The sequence below is a fragment of the Somniosus microcephalus genome, chromosome 4 (assembly GCF_052327205.1).
Source record: "Somniosus microcephalus isolate GS21.2 chromosome 4, FLI_Smic_1.0, whole genome shotgun sequence".
Lineage (NCBI taxonomy): Eukaryota > Metazoa > Chordata > Chondrichthyes > Squaliformes > Somniosidae > Somniosus > Somniosus microcephalus.
In genome coordinates this window covers 75,689,102-75,708,811 of record NC_140990.1, presented here as the reverse complement: position 1 = coordinate 75,708,811, position 19,710 = coordinate 75,689,102, and the positions used below count along the sequence as shown (strand labels likewise).

At 48.0% G+C, this 19,710-nt stretch overlaps 1 pseudogene; it reads right to left on the bottom strand.

Annotated features, from left to right (window-relative positions):
- LOC147119262 (uncharacterized) overlaps nucleotides 1–19,710 on the bottom strand; it is a 36,412-nt pseudogene that overhangs the window by 3,475 nt on the left and 13,227 nt on the right.

The window sequence follows — 19,710 nt, the reverse complement described above, 5'->3', positions numbered from 1 at the left end:
CAGAACAGACAAACATTTCTCCTTCCACATTCAGAGGCCGATGATATTCAGGTCCCGATGAATGGAGTGACTCTGTCAGATCTTGATGTGATGTTTGGTTTGAGTTTGCGGTGTGTAAATGTTGCCCTTCTCACAGCCTGTAAAAGGAGTTTACAAAAGCCATCACTGAGTTCAGGATAGAAATTGACAAGATTCTCTCCTCCTGGATCCTGGCCAAAGGGGCCGCGCATGCGCCCTGCTACCCCCTGAGCCTCTCAGGATGGCAGCCGTTAACCCGGGCCTGTCACCGGGAGAAAGCCCCGCAGCTGCCGCCCCACCCGGGGCAAATGCCTGGGCTGGAGGCTCTTGTTCGGGGCCTGAGGCCCCACCGGGTGTTTATAAAGCCTCCCTGCCGGTTCTACAGCTCCCCTGCGCTCCGCTGCCTCCTCCCCACTCCGGAACCTTCTCTCCGCCTTCCGCCGTCATTACCTGACTGTCAGCACTGCGCACGCGCGGGACGAGCCCCGCACCGAGCCCTCCCCGTGCCTGCGCACACTGGGCCCCTGCAGCATTGATAGGGCCTATTCTAGCCCGCGGAGTATTCTGGGTAACAACTGCCGCCATTTTGGTCAAAAACAAAGTGGAGGAAAAGTGAGTGGAATAGCTGAGGTCAGAGATACCTTTGGAGTAGGGAACAGGAGGAGGATGAGCGGTGTGGAACAGAGCTCGAGAATCTACTAATTGGAGTGGCTTGCTAAACAGAGTGGTAAGGGGAATTTGGTGAGAATGGCTATTGGATGCTGAGGGGGAAGGAGGTGCTCAGTAATTTAAACCATGGAGCAACAGTAAATAATAAATAATCGCACCGGAGGACACAGAAAAAAGTGATGTTATAATCAACACACAGCAGAGCAAATTAACATAAGTATATCGATAAGAGCAGCGATATCCCTTTGTGTGTTTAGTCCCCTTAGTGTTAAGCTTGACTTAGTAAGGATTTATTAGTGAAAGTAAGTGTAAGTCAAAGGAAAACGATGTAAGTGATTAAATTCTAACTGCTTTTAAAGACGCTCATAACTGATAAATAGCAAAGTAATTAATCACAGTTCAAGAAATAAACTACAGATAACAAAAAATAAATTCATTCATTCATTAATAAAGACCAGGCAGTGTGTGGGGATTGTAGTATGTGGGAGTTTGTGAACAACGAGACTGTCCCAGACTGCCACATCTGCAGCAAATGTCTCTGCCTCATGACATTCCAGCTCCGAGTCAGTGAGCTGGAGTCCGAGCTAGAGACACTCTGACATATAAGGGAGGAGCAGGAATTACTGGATAATTTACTCGAGTACAGTCACACACCAGAAGAAAGCACAGGTGCAGGAAGGGGAGAGTGTGACTGTCAGTCAGCCGGGTAAGGGGAAAGTAGGAGAAGTAGTGAAGGAAGTCCAGCAGACACTGCTCCTGTCCAACAGGTACAAAGTACTCCATACCTGTGAGGATAAGGAGAAAGACTGGGAAGGACAGCGAGAATGCTGCCCAAAGCACCATGGAACAGGAGGCTGTCCAAGGGGTGGAGGAGCAGAGTGGAAACACTGTCGTACAGGGGATTCTATAATTAGAAGGATAGATAGTTGTCTTTACAGTCAGGATCGAGAGTCCCGGAGGGTGTGTTGTCTTTCAGTTGTCAGGGTAAGGGACACCTCAAAATGGCTGGAAAAGAATCTGGACACCAAATCCAGGGACCACTTACATTGAGACTATAAATGGAAATCAGAGAGCCTCAGTATGACGAATGGTCATGGTGGTGAAACCTGCTCTAGTGAGGGCGAAAGGCATGGTGGGTAATGGATGAAGATATGACGCTGGAATCAGATGGTGACAGGTTATTTTCAGAAGCCCTTTTCAGGCAGGCTGATGATTGGATGTAACCAGCCCAACACCTGGATCCGCCTGTTCTTGTCCCCAAATCCCAAAGTCTAATGTCCCTGATGTCTTTTTCTGTGAGAAATGTCGAGATGTGAAAGAAGAGAAAAAATCAGGCTCCTGCCAGAAAGAATGTTCCTTGAATGAACAATTCATGAGGCTGTTTCGTGACTCGTCTGTGTGAGGTTAAAAAAACATGAAATGAAAAAAGATATGTCCAGTGACACTGGTGTGGTTAATAGTGGTTTCAAACCCTAATCACGAACTCCGAACTCCTAAGCCTAACCTCCAATTGATTAACCCCAACCACTAACCCCAATCCTAACCAATAACCACCAGCCCCAACCACTAACTCCTAAGTCTACACCCTAACCCCAGCCCCTAACAAAGGATCATTGACAGGGATCAATGGAGCAGCTAAAGATCTGATAATGGAAGTATTTGAAACAATTATCTCGATGAAAGAAATAGTGCAAGGTATGTTAGTAACAAGAGATTAAATCAACGAGACCATCAAGCTCAGAAATTACTATTACAAAGACCAGAACCTTTCCAATGTTATTGTTAACCCCTCACTTCTGTGAGGAGGATCTACCCCTAACTCGGGGTATCAGGGTTCGCTGCTTTAGGAGACTCAACACGTCGGTCAGTCTATTGTCACTTTCTCAGTAATATACATTGTCAGAAACTGTAAAATAAGTAAAGTTTTATTCTGGTCACCGGTACTGGACTTCACTCTGAGAAACCCTTTGTGTTTCTGCACACAAGTATGCCTCCCAAAGAGTGAGCCTTGGACTCACGGGGCTACAATATTTATACATTTTCATAAATTGCAAGTCATCATGAGAATACAGAAAACTAGGCGATCACACGCTGCACGAGTCATTTGTTTCTTTTTACAGAGTTCTGTTTAAAATTCACTTTAGCTTTCAACAAAATTTGGCCCTGAGACTGTCTTGACTCTGTTCTATAAACATTCTGTTTCGTCCTTTCTTATCTATGTGTATTGCATTCCCACAGTCCTGTATCAGCTTTTTACATTTAAACCATTCACTGTATGTCAAGTAGTCCATCATGCTTTGCGAATCATTGGTAAGGCAGTCTGGGATTAATCCAGCTTAACATTATCACGTGCAGTACGTATGGAGGAGTTTTACTAAATCAAATTCACAAAGAGTTAAATTATACAGTGAGTAACAGATTTCAAATCTTATGCAAGATAGTTCTATAAAGAATTGCAGATAAGTGTACTCTTTTGTGCTAATAAATAAACTGTAACTTAACTTAAAACATTAAAGGAAACATAATAAATTAAATTAAAATTCCATTACCAGTGGTGATGATGTACTCCAGTCCCTGCGGTACCCACCAGTTGCGGAAGGCCTCGAGCGTGCCAGCGGACACCGCGTGCTACATCTCCAGGGCCACCAGGCGTGAACGTGGCCGCGGAAGAGAGACAGGCAGTTGAGCCGAACGACCCCCTCGACCGCCCGCTGCCTGGACCAGTTGATGGCAGATGAGTGTAAGTGAGACACTGCAGTTCAGTCTATGACACCCACAAGTCGTGTACTCAAACGGAGCAAGCTTGGGGTTTGATGTGGTAGAAGGCGAATTAGTTGAGAACGGAAATAATCTAGAGTAAGAAAAGGCCCAAAAATTAAACAGTCGGTAACAGAACATCAATTCGTCTTCTCTTATCATGGAGAAATCAAATATTTGACACACTGGCCTAGAAATTCAGTTGCCTTAGCGCCGCTTTTGAGGCGCTAGAGGGACTAGCGCCAGAGTTATGGCCAGTTTAAAAATTCCCTGGGGCCCTAAATCGGCGTTGCACCGGTAGCGCTGCGCCGGCACCGATGACGTCATCGGTGTGCGCAGCGTCCCGGTTGCCATGCCGACGGGCCCTAGCGCCGAAATTCAGTTGTGGCCGCCTCGCCCGTGGCAGCCGCAACTAAGACTCTGGCAACAGAGTCTTGCATGAGTTTGCGCCGGCGCATTAAAGGCCCCGTGGTGGCCGGCCGCTTTCCCGCCGGCCGCCTGCCCGCAGCTCCCTCCCCGGACTTCTCCCCCCCACCCCCCGGAACAGATGCAAGCCCGGCACTTGTCCGAGGTGCCAGGCTCATTTTTAGACAGATTTGCGCGGGCCGCGGCCGGGTGCAGGCAGCTCCTCCTTAACGGAAGGAGGAGGCCTGCACTTCCCGAGCCTGCCGCACCGCATCGGGTGCCGCAGCGCCGGAATTGCGGCGCGAAACGGCAGTTAGCGCCGATTTACCGCCGCAAAGACCCTTCAGTAGCGCCGGCAGCCGTTTGGGCGCGGCCCTGCTGAATTTTTGGCGCGCGCAGGGGGACTTAGCGCCGGCACTAACTTCCGGCGCTAAAGCCCTGGCTAAGCCAAAACCCAATTTCTAGGCCAGTGTGTGTTTGAAACAAAGCTGATTTATTCACTATTTATAGAGAATATTAATCTCCAGCACAGGTACAGGGGTTATTAAGATCAGCAGAAACAAACCATAACTGCTGGAATGAACATGGTTCCAGTCCTCAATCCGATCACAGTAAATCATGTTCTATGCTGAGAGAAATGGGTTTCGATTGTGGGGCACCGGCACCAGTACTGGGATAAGAGGGAGCTGTTCCGTTTGGACGAGCTTCACTTGAACCATGCTGGGGCTAGAGTCCTGGTGAATCGAATAACTAGGGCTGTAGAGATCGCTTTAAACTAAATAGTGCGGGGGAGGGTCCAGGTGAGTGGGAATTTAAAAAGTCAATGAGAAATGAGAAAGCAATAGAGCAGGATAGAGATAGGGGAAATAATAACCAGAGTGTGACAGGAAGGGACAGAATGTTTAAAAATAAGAGTGCAACAGAAAATGGGGCCAAAACAAGGAGAAGTGATAAAAAGACAAAGTTAAAAGCTTTATATCTGAATGCACGCAGCATTCGGCACAAATAGATACAAATGGGTCTGATCTGATCGCCATTACAGAGACGGGGCTGCAAGGTGACCTGGGCTGGGAACTGAATATTCCAGGATATTTGACAATTCGGAAGGATAGACAGAAAGAAAGGGAGGTGGGGTGGCTTTTTTGGTAAAGGATGGGATCAGTGCAGTGGTGAGAAGTGATATTGGCTCAGAAGATCAAGATGTAGAATCGGTTTGGGTGGAGATAAAAAATAACATGGGGAAAAAGTCTCTGGTGGGTGTAGTCTACAGGCCCCCGAACAGTAGCAATACTGTTGGACAGAGTATAAATCAACAAATAATAGAGGCCTGTAAAAAAGGTACAGTAATAATCATGGGTGGTTTTAATCTCCATATTGATTGGACAAATCAAATTGGCCATGGTAGCCTTGAGGAGGAGTTCATAGAGTGTATCCGGAATGGTTTCCTAGAACAGTATGTAATGGAACCAACCAGGGAGCAGGCTATCTTGGATCTGGAACTGTGTAATGAGACAGAATTAATAAATGATCTCATAGTAAAGGATCCTCCAGGAAAGAGTGATCATAGCGTGGTTGAATTTCAAATTCAGTTGGAGGGTGAGAAAGTTGTTTCTCAAACCAGTGTTCTGATCTTAAACAAAGGCAATTACAATGGCATGAGGGCAGAACTGGCTAAAGTGGACTGGAAAAATAAATTAAAGAGTAAGACAGTTGAAATACAGTGGTGGATATTTAAGGACAAATGTAAGAAGTCACACAACACCAGGTTATAGTCCAACAGCTTTATTTGAAATCACAAGCTTTCGGAGCACTGCTCCTTCATCAGGTGAAGTGGAGAAATGCATAAAGATACAGCTTATATAGTCAGAGAATAATGTCAGATGGTTACAGGTAATCTTTCTAACTGCCATTTATCATACCTCGGCAGAGAGATAATCACAGCAATCAAAGGTGTGAATGGTGTAGGAGCAGCGCTCCGAAAGCTTGTGATTTCAAATAAAGCTGTTGGACTATAACCTGGTGTTGTGTGACTTCTTACATTTGTCCACCCCAGTCCAACTCCGGCATCTCCACACCATGGCTACTATCGACACCACAAACTGCCGGCTCAAAGTGGAGAGGATCTCCAAGAAGATCGCGCATATCGACACGGACATCAAGTTTCTACAGAGATGCAAGAAAGCAGACAAGATCCCGAAAGGACTACAGATCACGAACCCACTCAAGTCGACCTACAACACAGACTACGCTGAGAGACTCTGACGTCGTACCTCTCGCACACTCCTCAACCATCTCGTACACCAGCTCTACAGCAGACGCCGCAACCTCGAAACCGAGATGGAGTCCATTTTCTCAGCCTGTGCTCAGGACACAGCATTCCAGCTACGAGACACCGCCAAACAAACAAGGCAACGGAACTACGCTACCTACATGCACACCAAGAACAGGAAGCTTGAGAAACTCGGCATCACCAGCAGCAGCAACCAAGCCTCCCCCGGTACCACGGTTGAAACCACAGGGAAATCCATCGTCAACCTGTCCGACCACACCCTTCAACCAGACGAAATTGAAGTTCTCAGCTGAGGGCTCAATTTCTGCCCTACCACCAAAATGGACCCCATCGGTCTCGCGGCAGACACAGAGGAATTCATCAGGAGAATGAGGCTCTGGGAATTCTTCCACAAATCCCAAGATGTCAGCAGCGAACCCAATGAGACAATCAATGATCCGGAACAGCAGACAGAGGGATCTGCAGTGCAGCAACCGAAGAAGAAAGAGTCAAATTGGACCCCTCCGGAGGGTCGCTGCCCTAAGCTTGACATGTATGCTCAAGCTGTCAGGAGATGCATCAACGCCAGATTCATCAGCCGCACTCACAAGACAGTCCAGAATGTCACCCGAGCACAACGCAACGCCATCCACGCTCTCAAGACCAACCGCAACATTGTCATCAAACCAGCAGACAAAGGAGGCGCCATCGTCATACAGAACAGAACGGACTATTGCAAAGAAGTATACCGACAACTGGACAACCAGGAACACTACAGACAGTTACCCGCAGATCCGACCAAAGAACACACCCGCCAACTCAAGACTGATCAAGACATTCGATCCAGACCTTCAAAGCATCCTACATGCTCTCATCCCACGTACTCCCTGCGTGGGAGACTTCTACTGCCTCCCAAAGATACACAAAGCCAACACACCCGGACGTCCTATCGCATCAGGCAATGGAACCCTGTGTGAGAACCTCTCTGGATATGTCGAGGGCATCCTGAAACCCATCGTACAGGGAACCCCCAGCTTCTGTCGCGACACTACAGACTTCTTAGAGAAACTCAGCACCCACGGACCAGTTGAACCAGGAACACTCCTCGCCACGATGGACGTCTCGGCACTCTACACCAGTATCCCCCACGATGACGGCATCGCTGCGACAGCCTCAGTACTCAACACCAACAACAGCCAATCTCCAGACGCCATCCTATAACTCATCCGCTTCATCCTTGACCACAATGTCTTCACCTTCGACAACCAGTTCTTTACCCAAACACACGGAACAGCCATGGGGACCAAATTCGCACCCCAATACGCAAACATCTTCATGCAGAAGTTCGAGCAAGATTTCTTCGCTGCACAGGATCTCCAACCAACGCTATACAGCAGATACATCGACAACATTTTCTTCCTATGGACCCACGGCGAAGAATCACTGAAAAGACTACACAATAACATCAACAAGTTCCATCCCACCATCAAACTTACCATGGACTACTCCTCAGAATCGGTTTCATTCTTGGACACACGAATCTCCATCAAAGACGGACACGTCAGCACTTCACTCTACCGCAAGCCCACGGACAACCTCACGATGCTTCACTTCTCCAGCTTCCACCCTAACCACGTTAAAGAAGCCATCCCCTATGGACAAGCCCTGTGAATACACAGGATCTGCTCAGACGAGGAGGAATGCGATGGACACCTACAGACACTGAAAGACGCCCTTGTAAGAACGGGATATGATGCCCGACTCGTCGATCGACAGTTCCGACGGGCCACAGCGAAAAATCGCATAGACCTCCTCAGAAGACAAACACGGGACACAACCAACAGAGTACCCTTCATCGTCCAGTACTTCCCCGGAGCGGAGAAACTACGCCATGTTCTTCGCAGCCTTCAACATGTCATCGATGACGACGAACACCTCGCTAAGGCCATCCCCACGCCTCCACTATTCGCTTTCAAACAGCCGCCTAACCTCAAACAGACCATCGTTCGCAGCAAATTACCCAGCTTTCAGGAGAACAGCGACCACGACACCACACATCCCTGCCACAGCAACCTCTGCAAGACATGCCAGATCATCAACACAGATACCATCATCACACGTGAGGACACCACCCACCAGGTACATGGTACATACTCATGTGACTCGGCCAACGTTGTCTACCTCATACGTTGCAGGAAAGGATGCCCCGGAGCATGGTACATCGGCGAGACCATGCAGACACTGCGACAACGGATGAACGGACACCGCGCAACAATCACCAGGCAGGAGTGTTCCCTCCCAGTCGGGGAACACTTCAGCAGTCAAGGACATTCAGCCTCCGATCTTCGGGTAAGCATTCTCCAAGGTGGCCTTCGAGACACATGACAACGCAAAATCGTCGAGCAGAAACTGATAGCCAAGTTCCGCACCCATGAGGACGGCCTCAACCGAGATCTTGGGTTCATGTCATGCTACATGTAACCCTACCTGACGCAGGGTCATCCAGACTCGAGTCGACATTGGCTTGTTCTCTCTACACAGATGCGGCCGGACCTGCTGTGAATTCCAGCAAAAAAAATGTTTTTTGTCTTTTTTTGTTTTTCATACAGACCCCAGCATCTGCAATATTTGACCCCTTGTGACCCCACCTCATTGTTCTTTGATGCAATGTTTTCCTGACTGACCTGTTTGGACACCATTCACACCTTTGATTGCTGTGATTATCTCTCTGCCGAGGTGTGATAAATGGCAGTTGGAAAGATTACCTGTAACCATCTGACATTATTCTCTGACTATATAAGCTGTGTCTTTATGCATTTCTCCACTTCACCTGACGAAGGAGCAGCGCTCCGAAAGCTTGTGATTTCAAATAAAGCTGTTGGACTATAACCTGGTGTTGTGTGACTTCTTACATTTCTCCACCCCAGTCCAACTCCGGCATCTCCACACCATGGATATTTAAGGAGATATTTCATAACTCTGAACAAAAATATATTCCAGTGAGAAAGAAAGATTTTAAGAGAAGGGACCACCATCCGTGGCTAACTAAGAAAGTAAAGGATGGTATCAAATTGAAAACGAAGGCATACGATGTTGCCAAGATTAGTGGGAGACCAGAGGATTGGAAAATTTTTAAAAACCAGCAAAGGATGACTAAAAAAATAATAAAGAGAGAGAAGATGAATTATGAGAGTAACCTGGCAAGAAATATTAAAACAGATAGTAAGAGCTTCTACAGGTATATAAAAAGGAAGAGGGTAGCTAAAGTAAATGTTGGTCCCTTAGAGGATGAGGCTGGGGAATTAATAATGGGGAACAGGGAAACGGCAGACACTCTGAACAAATACTTTGTATCTGTCTTCACAGTAGAAGACACTAACAACATCCAAATGGATAATCAAGGGGCCACAGGGAGTGGGGAACTAAATACAATCACTATCACTAAGGAAAAGTACTTGGTAAAATAATGGGACGAAAAGACGACAAGTCCCCTCGACCGGGTGGCCCGCATCCCAGGGTCTTAAAAGAAGATAGTGGATGCTTTGGTTGCAATATACCAAAATTCTCTGGACACTGGAGAGGTCCCAGCGGATTGGAAAACCGCAAATGTAACACCCCTATTTAAGAAAAGAGGGAGACAGAAAGCAGTCAACTATAGACCAGTTAGCCTATCATCTGTTGTTGAGAAAATACTGGAATCCTTCATTAAGGAAGCAGTAGCAGGGCATTTGGAAAATCATAATGCAGTCAAGCAGAGTCGGCATGGTTTTATGAAAGGGAAATCAAGTTTAACAAATTTGCTGGAGTTCTTCGAGGATGTAACAAGCAGGGTGGACAAAGGTGAACCAGTGGATGTGGTGTATTTAGATTTCCAGAAGGCATTCGATAAGGTGCCACATAAAAGGTTACTGGATAAGATAAGAGCTCACGGAATTGGGGGTAATATATTAGCATGGATGGAGAATTGGCTAACTAACAGAAAGCAGAGAGTCGGGATAAATGGGTCATTTTCCGGTTGGCAAACGGTAACTAGTGGGGTGCCACAGGGATCGGTGCTGGGGCCTCAACTATTTACAATCTACATTAATGACTTGGATGAAGGGACCGAGTGTAATGTAGCCAAGTTTGTGGATGATACAAGGATGGTTGGGAAAGCAAGTTGTGCAGAGGACTCAAAGAATCTGCAAAGGGATATAGACAGGCTAAGTGAGTGGGCAAACATTTGGCAGATGGAGTATAATGTGGGAAAGTGCGAGGTTATATACTTTGGCAGGAAAAATAAAAAAGCACCTTATTATTTAAATGGAGATTACAAAATGCTACAGTTCAGAGGGACCTGGGGGATTAGCGTGTAAAGTTAAGGCACATTGCACTTCCCCTTTGCCCAATCTATTGCCAAGGGGGCAAGGTATTGACTTGGATAGAGAATTGGTTGGCAGACAGAAAGCAAAGAGTTGGAATAAACGGGTCTTTTTCCGAGTGGCGGGCAGTGACTTTTTTTAAAATTATTCATTGATGGGATGTGGGCGTTGCTGGCTGGCTAGGCCTGCATTTAGTGCCCATCCCTAATTGCCCTTGAGAAGATGGTGGTGCGCCGCCTTCGTGAACCGCTGCAGTCCATATGGTGTAGGTACACCCACAATGCTGTTAGGGAGGGAGTTCCAGGATTTTGGCCCAGCGACAGTGAAGGAACAGCGATACAGGTCCAAGTCAGGATGGTGTGTGGCTTGGAGGGGAACTTGTAGGTGGTGATGTTCCCATGCGTCTGCTGCCCTTGTCCTTCTAAGTGGTAGAGGTCGCGGGTTTGGAAGGTGCTGTTGAAGGAGCTTTGGCGAGTTGCTGCAGTGCATCTTGTAGATGGTACACACTGCAGCCACAGTGCGCCGGTGGTGGAGGGAGTGAATGTTGAAGGTGGTGGATGGAGTGCCAATCAAGCGGGCTGCTTTATCCTGAATGGTGTCGAGCTTCTTGAGTGTGGTTGGAGCTGCACTCATCCAGGCAAGTGGAGAGTATTCCATCCCACTTCTGACTTGTGCCTTGTAGATGGTGGAAAGGCTTTGGGGAGACAGGAGGTGAGACACTCGCCGCAGAATTCCCAGCCTCTGGCCTGCTCTTGTAGCCACAGTATTTATATGGCTGGTCCAGTTCAGTTTCTGATCAATGGTAACCCCCAGGATGTTAATAGTGGGGGATTCAGCAATGGTAATGCCATTGAATGTCAAGGGGAGATGGTTAGAGTCTCGCTTGTTGGAGATGGTCATTGCCTGGCACTTGTGTGGTGCGCAAGTTACTTGCCACTTGTCAGCCCAAGTCTGAATGTTGTCCAGGTCTTGCTGCATATGGACACGGACTGCGTCTAGTGGGGTACCGCAGGGATCGGTCCTTGGACCCCAGCTAATCACAATATATATTAATGATCTAGACAAGGGAACTAGATGTAATATCTCCAAGTTTGCAGACGACACAAAGCTGGGTGGACGTGTGTGCTGTGAGGAGGATGCCGAGAAACTCCAGGATGATTTGGACAGGTTGGGTGATTGGGCAGAAGCATGGCAGATGCAATATAATGTGGATAAATGCAAGGGTATCCACCTTGGTGTCAAAAACAGGAAGGCAGATTATTATCCCAATGGCAATAGATTGGGCGAAGGGGAAGTGCAATGAGACCTGGGTGTCCTTGTGCACCAGTCGCTGAAGGTAAGCATGCAGGTGCAGCAGGCGGTTAAGAAGGCAAATGGTATGTTGGCCTTCGTAGCAAGAGGGTTTGAGTACAGGAACAAGGATGTCTTGCTGCAGTTGTACAGGGCCTTGGTGAGACCACATCTTGAGTATTATGTGCAGTTTTGGTCACCTTATCTGAGGAAGGATGTTCTTGCCATGGAAGGAGTTCAGCGAAGATTCACCAGGCTGATACCTGGGATGGCAGGAATGACATATGAGGAGAGATTGGGTCGATTGGGCTTATACTCACTGGAGTTTAGAAGAATGAGAGGGGATCTCATTGAAACTTATAAAATTCTGACAGGACTGGACAGACTAGATGCAGGAAGGATGTTCCCGATGGCAGGGGAGTCCAGAACCAGGGGTCATAGTCTAAGGATAAGGGGTAAGCCATTTAGGACAGAAATGAGGAGGAATTTCTTCACCCAGAGAGTAGTGAACCTGTGGAATTCTCTACCACAGAAGGCAGTAGAGGCCAATTCATTAAATATATTCAAGAAGGAGTTGGATATATTTCTTAAGGCTAAAGGGATCAAGGGATATGGGGAGAAGGCAGGGACAGGGTACTGAATTTGGATGATCAGCCATGATCGCATTGAATGGCGGAGCAGGCTCGAGGGGCTGAATGGCCTACTCCTGCTCCTATCTTCTATGTTTCTATGTGAATGAAACACTAAAAGTTAGCATGTAGGCACAGCAATAATCAAAAAGGCAAATGGAATGTTGGCCTTTATTTCAAGGGGGTTGGAGTATAAAAGCAGTGACATCCTGCTACAACTGTACAGGGTATTGGTGAGACCACACCTCGAGTACTGTGTACACTTTTGGTCTCCTTATTTGGTTTCTGAACTGCATTAGAGGCAGTTCAGAGACGATTCACTAGGTTACTTCCTGAGATGAGGGAGTTGACTCATGAAGAAAGGTTGAGCAGGTTGGGCGTATACTCATTGGAGTTTAGAAGAATGAGAGGGGATCTTATCAAAACATATAAGATACTGAGGGGGCTCAACAAGGTAGATGCAGAGAGGATGTTTCCCCTCGTGGGGAAATCTAGAACTCGGGGACACAGTTTTAGAATAAAGGGTCGTCCTTTTAGAACTGAGATGAGGAGGAATTTCTTCTCTCAGAGGGTCATAAATCTGTGGAATTCTCTGCCCCAGAGAGCTGTGGAGGCTGGGTCATTAAATACATTTAAGGTGGACATAGAGAGATGTTTGCAAGATAAGGGAGTGAAGCATTATGGGGAGTGGGCGGGGAAGTGGCTTTGAGCCCAAGATCAGCCATGACCTTATTGAATGGCAGAGCAGGCTCGAGGGGCCAAATGGCCTATTCCAGCCCCTATTTCTTATGTTCTTATTCACTAGTATCTTCTTCTTCTTCTTATGCAGTCCCTCGGAACCGAGGATGACTTGCTTCCACATTAAAAATGAGTTCACAGGTGACTGATGAGTCCAATGTGGGACCTACAGTCTCTGTCACAGGTGGGGCAGACGGTGGTTGAAGGGGTGGGTGGGTGCGGGTGCTTGGGTTGATGTGCGCTCCTTGTGCTGCCTGTGCTTGACTTCCACTTGCTCTCGGCGAAGAGACTCGAGGTGTTCGGCACCTTCCCGGATGCTTCTCCTCCACTTTGTGCGGTCTTGGGCCAGGGATTCCCAGGTGTCAGTGGGGATGTTACACTTTTTCAAGGAGGCTTTGAGGGTGTCCTTGAATCATTTCCTCTGCCCACCTGGGGCTCTCTTGCCGTGCCGGAGCTCCAAGTAGAGCGCTTGTTTTGGGAGTCTTGTATCGGGCATGCGGACAATTTGACCTGTCCATCGGAGCTGATCGAGCGTGGTCAAAGCTTCGATGCTGGGGATGTTGGCCTGAGCAAGAACACTGATTTTTGCAAGATAAGGGAGTGAAGGGTTATGGGGAGCGGGCGGGGAAGTGGCTTTGAGCCCACGATCAGCCATGATTTTATTGAATGGAGGAGCAGGCTGCAGGGGCCAAGTGGTCTATTCCTGCTCCTATTTCTTATTCACTAATCTGGTCTTTCAATGGGGCCTTTACCCAGCATTCCCCACGGTGGAGAATGTGCCCAGACTGCAGGAGCCCAGCGCGCAGGCGCGGTAGGGGAGGGTATATTGAGCATGCGCAGTGCGGCGTACGGGAGACAGACAGACGGAGGAACAACAGCCGGAAGCGCGCTTCGGCAGCGGGTAAGAATCGGTGGGCACAGGGGAGCAATGGACCGGTAGGTAGGTGGGGAGACTTCATAAACAACTAGGGTAGGCTGCAAGTCCCGAATAATAACCTGAAGATCCGGTGTTTGCAGCTGCAGGGGCGGAAAGTTCCAGTGCGATGCCATTTTGATTCAGTGTGGAACAGAGCGCATGCACGGTCATCTTATATAAAGTGGGCGGGGCTTCAGTGTCTGCTTCCATCCGGGTCCCAGTGCCCGGGAGAGACAATCAATGTCTCAGTTATTGTATCCTCACTCTCCACACAGGGCATTTCTCACCATCTCTCCTGAAGGCGCTGGGAAGTGCCAAGCTCAGAGTTTACATGCCCCAGAAGGTTGTGGGTTCAAATCCCACTCCAGGGGCTGGAGCACAAGAGCCTATACTGACTCTGCAGTGCAGTGCTGAGGCCCCATCTGTTCTCAGGTGGGCGTAAAAGATCCCGGGACACTATTTTGAAGAAGAGCAGGGGAGTTGTCCCCGGTGTCCTGGCCAATATTTATCCCTCAATCAACATCATTAAAAAAAAACAGATTATCTGGTCCTTATCACATTGATGATTGCGGGAGCTTGCTGTGCAAAAACTGCCTGCCGCCTGTCCTACACTGAACAGTGACTACACTTCCAAAAACTACTTCATTGGCTATAAATTGCTTTGGGACGTACCAGGCGCTATAGAAATGCAAATCTTTTGTTCTTTCAGAGCTGCGCTCCCATGTACAGTCCCAGGGTTAGAATCCCCATGTACAGTCCCAGGGTTAGACTCCCCATGTACAGTCCCAGGGTTAGAATTCCCATGTACTGTCCCAGGGTTAGAATCCCCATGTACAGTCCCAGGGTTAGAATCCCCATGTACAGTCCCAGGGTTAGTATCCCCATGTACAGTCCCAGGGTTAGAATTCCCATGTACAGTCCCAGGGTTAGAATCCCCATGTACAGTCCCAGGGTTAGAATCCCCATGTACAGTCCCAGGGTTAGAATCCCCACGTACAGTCCCAGGGTTAGAATTCCCATGTACTGTCCCAGGGTTAGAATCCCCATGTACAGTCCCAGGGTTAGAATCCCCATGTACAGTCCCAGGGTTAGAATCCCCACGTACAGTCCCAGGGTTAGAATTCCCATGTCCAGTCCCAGGGTTAGAATTCCCATGTACAGTCCCAGGGTTAGAATCCCCACGTACAGTCCCAGGGTTAGAACCCCCATGTACAATCCCAGGGTTAGAATCCCCATGTACAGTCCCAGGGTTAGAATCCCCACGTACAGTCCCAGGTTTAGAATTCCCATTTACAGTCCCAGGGTTAGAATCCCCATGTACAGTCCCAGGGTTAGAATCCCCATGTACAGTCCCAGGGTTAGAATCCCCATGTACAGTCCCAGGGTTAGAATCCCCATGTACAGTCCCAGGGTTAGAATCCCCACGTACAGTCTCAGGGTTAGAATCCCCATGTACAGTCCCAGGGTTAGAATCCCCATGTACAGTCCCAGGGTTAGAATCCCCATGTACAGCCCCAGGGTTAGAATCCCCATGTACAGTCCCAGGGTTAGAATCCCCATGTACAGTCCCAGGGTTAGAATCCCCATGTACAGTCCCAGGGTTAGAATCCCCATGTACAGTCCCAGGATTAGAATCCCCATGTACAGTCCCAGGGTTAGAATCCCCACGTACAGTCCCAGGGTTAGAATCCCCATGTACAGTCCCAGGGTTAGAATCCCCATGTACAGTCCCAGGATTAGAATCTCCATGTACAGTCCCAGGATTAGAATCTCCATGTACTGTCCCAGGGTTAGAATCCCCATGTACAGTCCCAGGGTTAGAATCCCCATGTACAGCCCCAGGGTTAGAATCCCCATGTACAGTCCCAGGGTTAGAATCCCCATGTACAGTCCCAGGGTTAGAATCCCCATGTACAGTCCCAGGGTTAGAATCCCCATGTACAGTCCCAGGGTTAGAATCCCCATGTACAGTCCCAGGATTAGAATCCCCATGTACAGTCCCAGGGTTAGAATCTCCACGTACAGTCCCAGGATTAAAATCTCCATGTACAGTCCCAGGATTAGAATCTCCACGTACTGTCCCAGGGTTAGAATCCCCATGTACAGTCCCAGGGTTAGAATCCCCATGTACAGTCCCAGGGTTAGAATCCCCATGTACAGTCTCAGGGTTAGAACCCCCATGTACAGTCCCAGGGTTAGAATCCCCATGTACAGTCCCAGGGTTAGAATCCCCATGTACAGTCCCAGGGTTAGAATCCCCATGTACAGTCCCAGGGCTGGAATCCCCATGTGTGAAAGAACATTGTATAGAAACTAGAATTGTCTGTTCTGAATTTCTATCCTGTACTTACAGTGATGACTTTTGTAAACTCCTTTTACAGGGTGTTAGAAGGGAAGGATTTACAGACGGGAGACTCAAACCAAACATCACATCAAGATCTGAGAGTCACTCCATTCATCAGGACCTGAATATCATCGACCTTTGAATGTGGAAGGAGGAATGTTTGTCTGTTCTGTCTGTGAGAAAAGATTTCAAACATCAGTGTGACTGGAAAATCACTGAGACACACACACCCCAGTGAGAGTGTTCCAGTGCACTGACTGTGGAAAGAGCTTTAACCAGTTACACAGCCTGAAAAAACATTGCACAGTTCACAGCGGGGAGAAACCGTACACGTGTTCTGTGTGTGGACGAGGCTTCAACCGATCGTCTAACCTGGAGAGACACAAGGACACCCGCACCACGGACAAACCGTGGAAATGTGGGGACTGTGGGAAGGGATTCAGCTCCCCGTCCCACCTGGAAACGCATCGACGCAGTCACCTGCTCCGTATGTGGGAAGGGATTCACTCGGTCATCCAACCTGCTGAGACACCAGCGAGTTCACATGTGACTGCAGGAGTTGGATTCTGCTGTTATTGCTGCTGTTAATCACATCCAGGACTGCAAACATTCTGACAGTTGGGGTTTGTTTCTGCTGATGTTAATAAACTCCAGCCCAGTTATAGGGTTAATATTCTGGATATATAGCTGATTGACTTGTTGGGGCTGCAGTGTCCCTTTAAGAACCGCTGTCTGTGACCTTTCCCCTTAATTCAGGACTTTTATAAAAATTATTTGACAAAGTTATGAATTTTACTTTAACCCTAAATTGACCTTTGGTACAAAATCTACAATTTATTGTCTGAAAAGTTCCATGGATTAATATCTCCAATTAGAAAGTGCTGATTAATCCTCGCTGACAATTCTTACTGACTTGCACATTACACACAGTGGCACCTCCATTATCCACCAGAAAGAAGGGGAGTGGGAATTGGTGGAGAATCGAGAGTCCCCAAATGTTGCCCCTCCCGTCTGGTACAGCAATCCCCTCGGCACGGGAATGGAGACAAGTCCAATCCAAGTAATGGCTGAGTTTAATCTTTCTGGGCCTGTGGGATTGGTTTATATCAGACAGGAGCTGGATTTCCAGAAGGCACTCGATAAGGTGCCACATAAAAGGTTACTGCCAAGATAAGAGCTCACGGAATTGGGGGTAATATATTAGCATGGATGGAGAATTGGCTAACTAACAGAAAGCAGAGAGTCGGGATAAATGGGTCATTTTCCAGTTGGCAAACGGTAACTAGTGGGGTGCCACAGGGATCAGTGCTGGGGCCTCAACTATTTACAATCTGCATTAATGACTTGGATGAAGGGACCGAATGTAATGTTGCCAAGTTTGCGGATGATACAAAGATAGGTGGGAAAGCAAGTTGTGTAGAGGACTCAAAGAATCTGCAAAGGGATATAGACAGGCTAAGTGAGTGGGCAAACATTTGACAGATGGAGTATAATGTGGGAAAATGCGAGGTTATCCACTTTGGCAGGAAAAATACAAAAGCAAATTATTATTTAAATGGAGAGAGATTACAAAATGCTACAGTTCGGGGGGACCTTGTGCATGAAACACAAAAGTTAGCATGCAGGTACAGCAAGTGATCAAAAAGGCAAATGGAATGTTGGCCTTTATTTCAAATGGGTGGAATATAAAAGCAGTGAAGTCCTGCTACAACTGTACAAGGTATTGGTGAGACCACACCTGGAGTACTGCGTACAGTTTTAGTCTCCTTGTTTAAGGAAGGATATACTTGCATTGGAGGCAGTTCAGAGACAATTCACTAGGTTCATTCCAGAGATGAGGGGGTTGACTTATGAGGAAAGGTTGAGCAGGCTGGGCCTATACTCATTGGAGTTTAGAAGAATAAGAGGTGATCTTATTGAAACATATAAGATACTGAGGGGGCTCGACAAGATAGATGCAGAGAGGATGTTTCCCCTCGTGGGGTAATCTAGAACTTGGGGGCATAGTTTCAGAATAATGGGTCGCCCTTTTAGAACTGAGATGAGGAGGAATTTCTTCTCTCAGAGGGTCGTAAATCTGTGAATTCTCTGCCCCAGAGAGCTGTGGAGGCTGGGTCATTAAATACATTTAAGGTGGACATAGACAGGGTTTTGCAAGATAAGGGAGTGAAGGGTTATGGGGAGCAGGCGGGGAAGTGGCTTTGAGCCAAGATCAGCCATGATCTTATTGAATGGCGGAGCAGGCTCAAGTGGCCAAGTGGCCTATTCCTGCTCCTATTTCTTATGGTCTTATTAGGAGGAGATTGGTGTCAGTGACTGTGGGGTTGGTTTATATCAGACAGGAGGAGATTGGTGTCAGTGACTGTGGGGTTGGTTTATATCAGACAGGAGGAGATTGGTGTCAGTGACTGTGGGGTTGGTTTATATCAGACAGGAGGAGATTGGTGTCAATTACTGTGGGGTTGGTTTATATCAGACAGGAGGAGATTGGTGTCAGTGACTGGGGTTGGTTTATATCAGACAGGAGGAGATTGGTGTCAGTGACTGTGGGGTTGGTTTATATCAGACAGGAGGAGATTGGTGTCAGTGACTGTGGGGTTGGTTTATATCAGACAGGAGGAGATTGGTGTCAGTGACTGTGGGGTTGGTTTATATCAGACAGGAGGAGATTGGTGTCAGTGACTGTGGGGTTGGTTTATATCAGACAGGAGGAGATTGGTGTCAGTGACTGTGGGGTTGATTTATATCAGACAGGAGGAGATTGGTGTCAGTGTCTGTGGGGCTCCACCATTTGTCCCAACACACACGTAATTGTCCGTGAGTCCCCGTAATTGTCCGATGGGTATTGTTACCCAGTCGTTCCCACTCGATAGTAGAGTTCTTCATGTCCTTCCCCAGCTTTCGTAACCACCACCATCTACTTAACGGTACGTTCCCATTACACACCAAACAGATCCTCTTTCCCACGGTAACGCTGACTCTGGGTGCAAGGATCCTCACCCGAGGGCACATTAACGAAGTCTCTTGGTAGGCGAAACCGAAATTGCTGGAGTATTCCGTAGAATTCGTCCCCAGCCATCCTGGCCATCTTCCTTGGTGGAAATAGGTGGCGGTTTCCTCAACCTCTCGCTTCCCCGTCCCATCCGTCGCCATGGGGGCTGTGTCCCCGGAACATCCGAACACGATGATGTCCTTGGTGCGGCCCCGGTAGGCCAGCCCGCACCCGATCGCCGCGAGTATCACGAGAATCCTCTCCATTGTATCCCTGGTTTCTGTAACCGATAAGATGATGTAGCCAGGCTCCCAATAGGTGC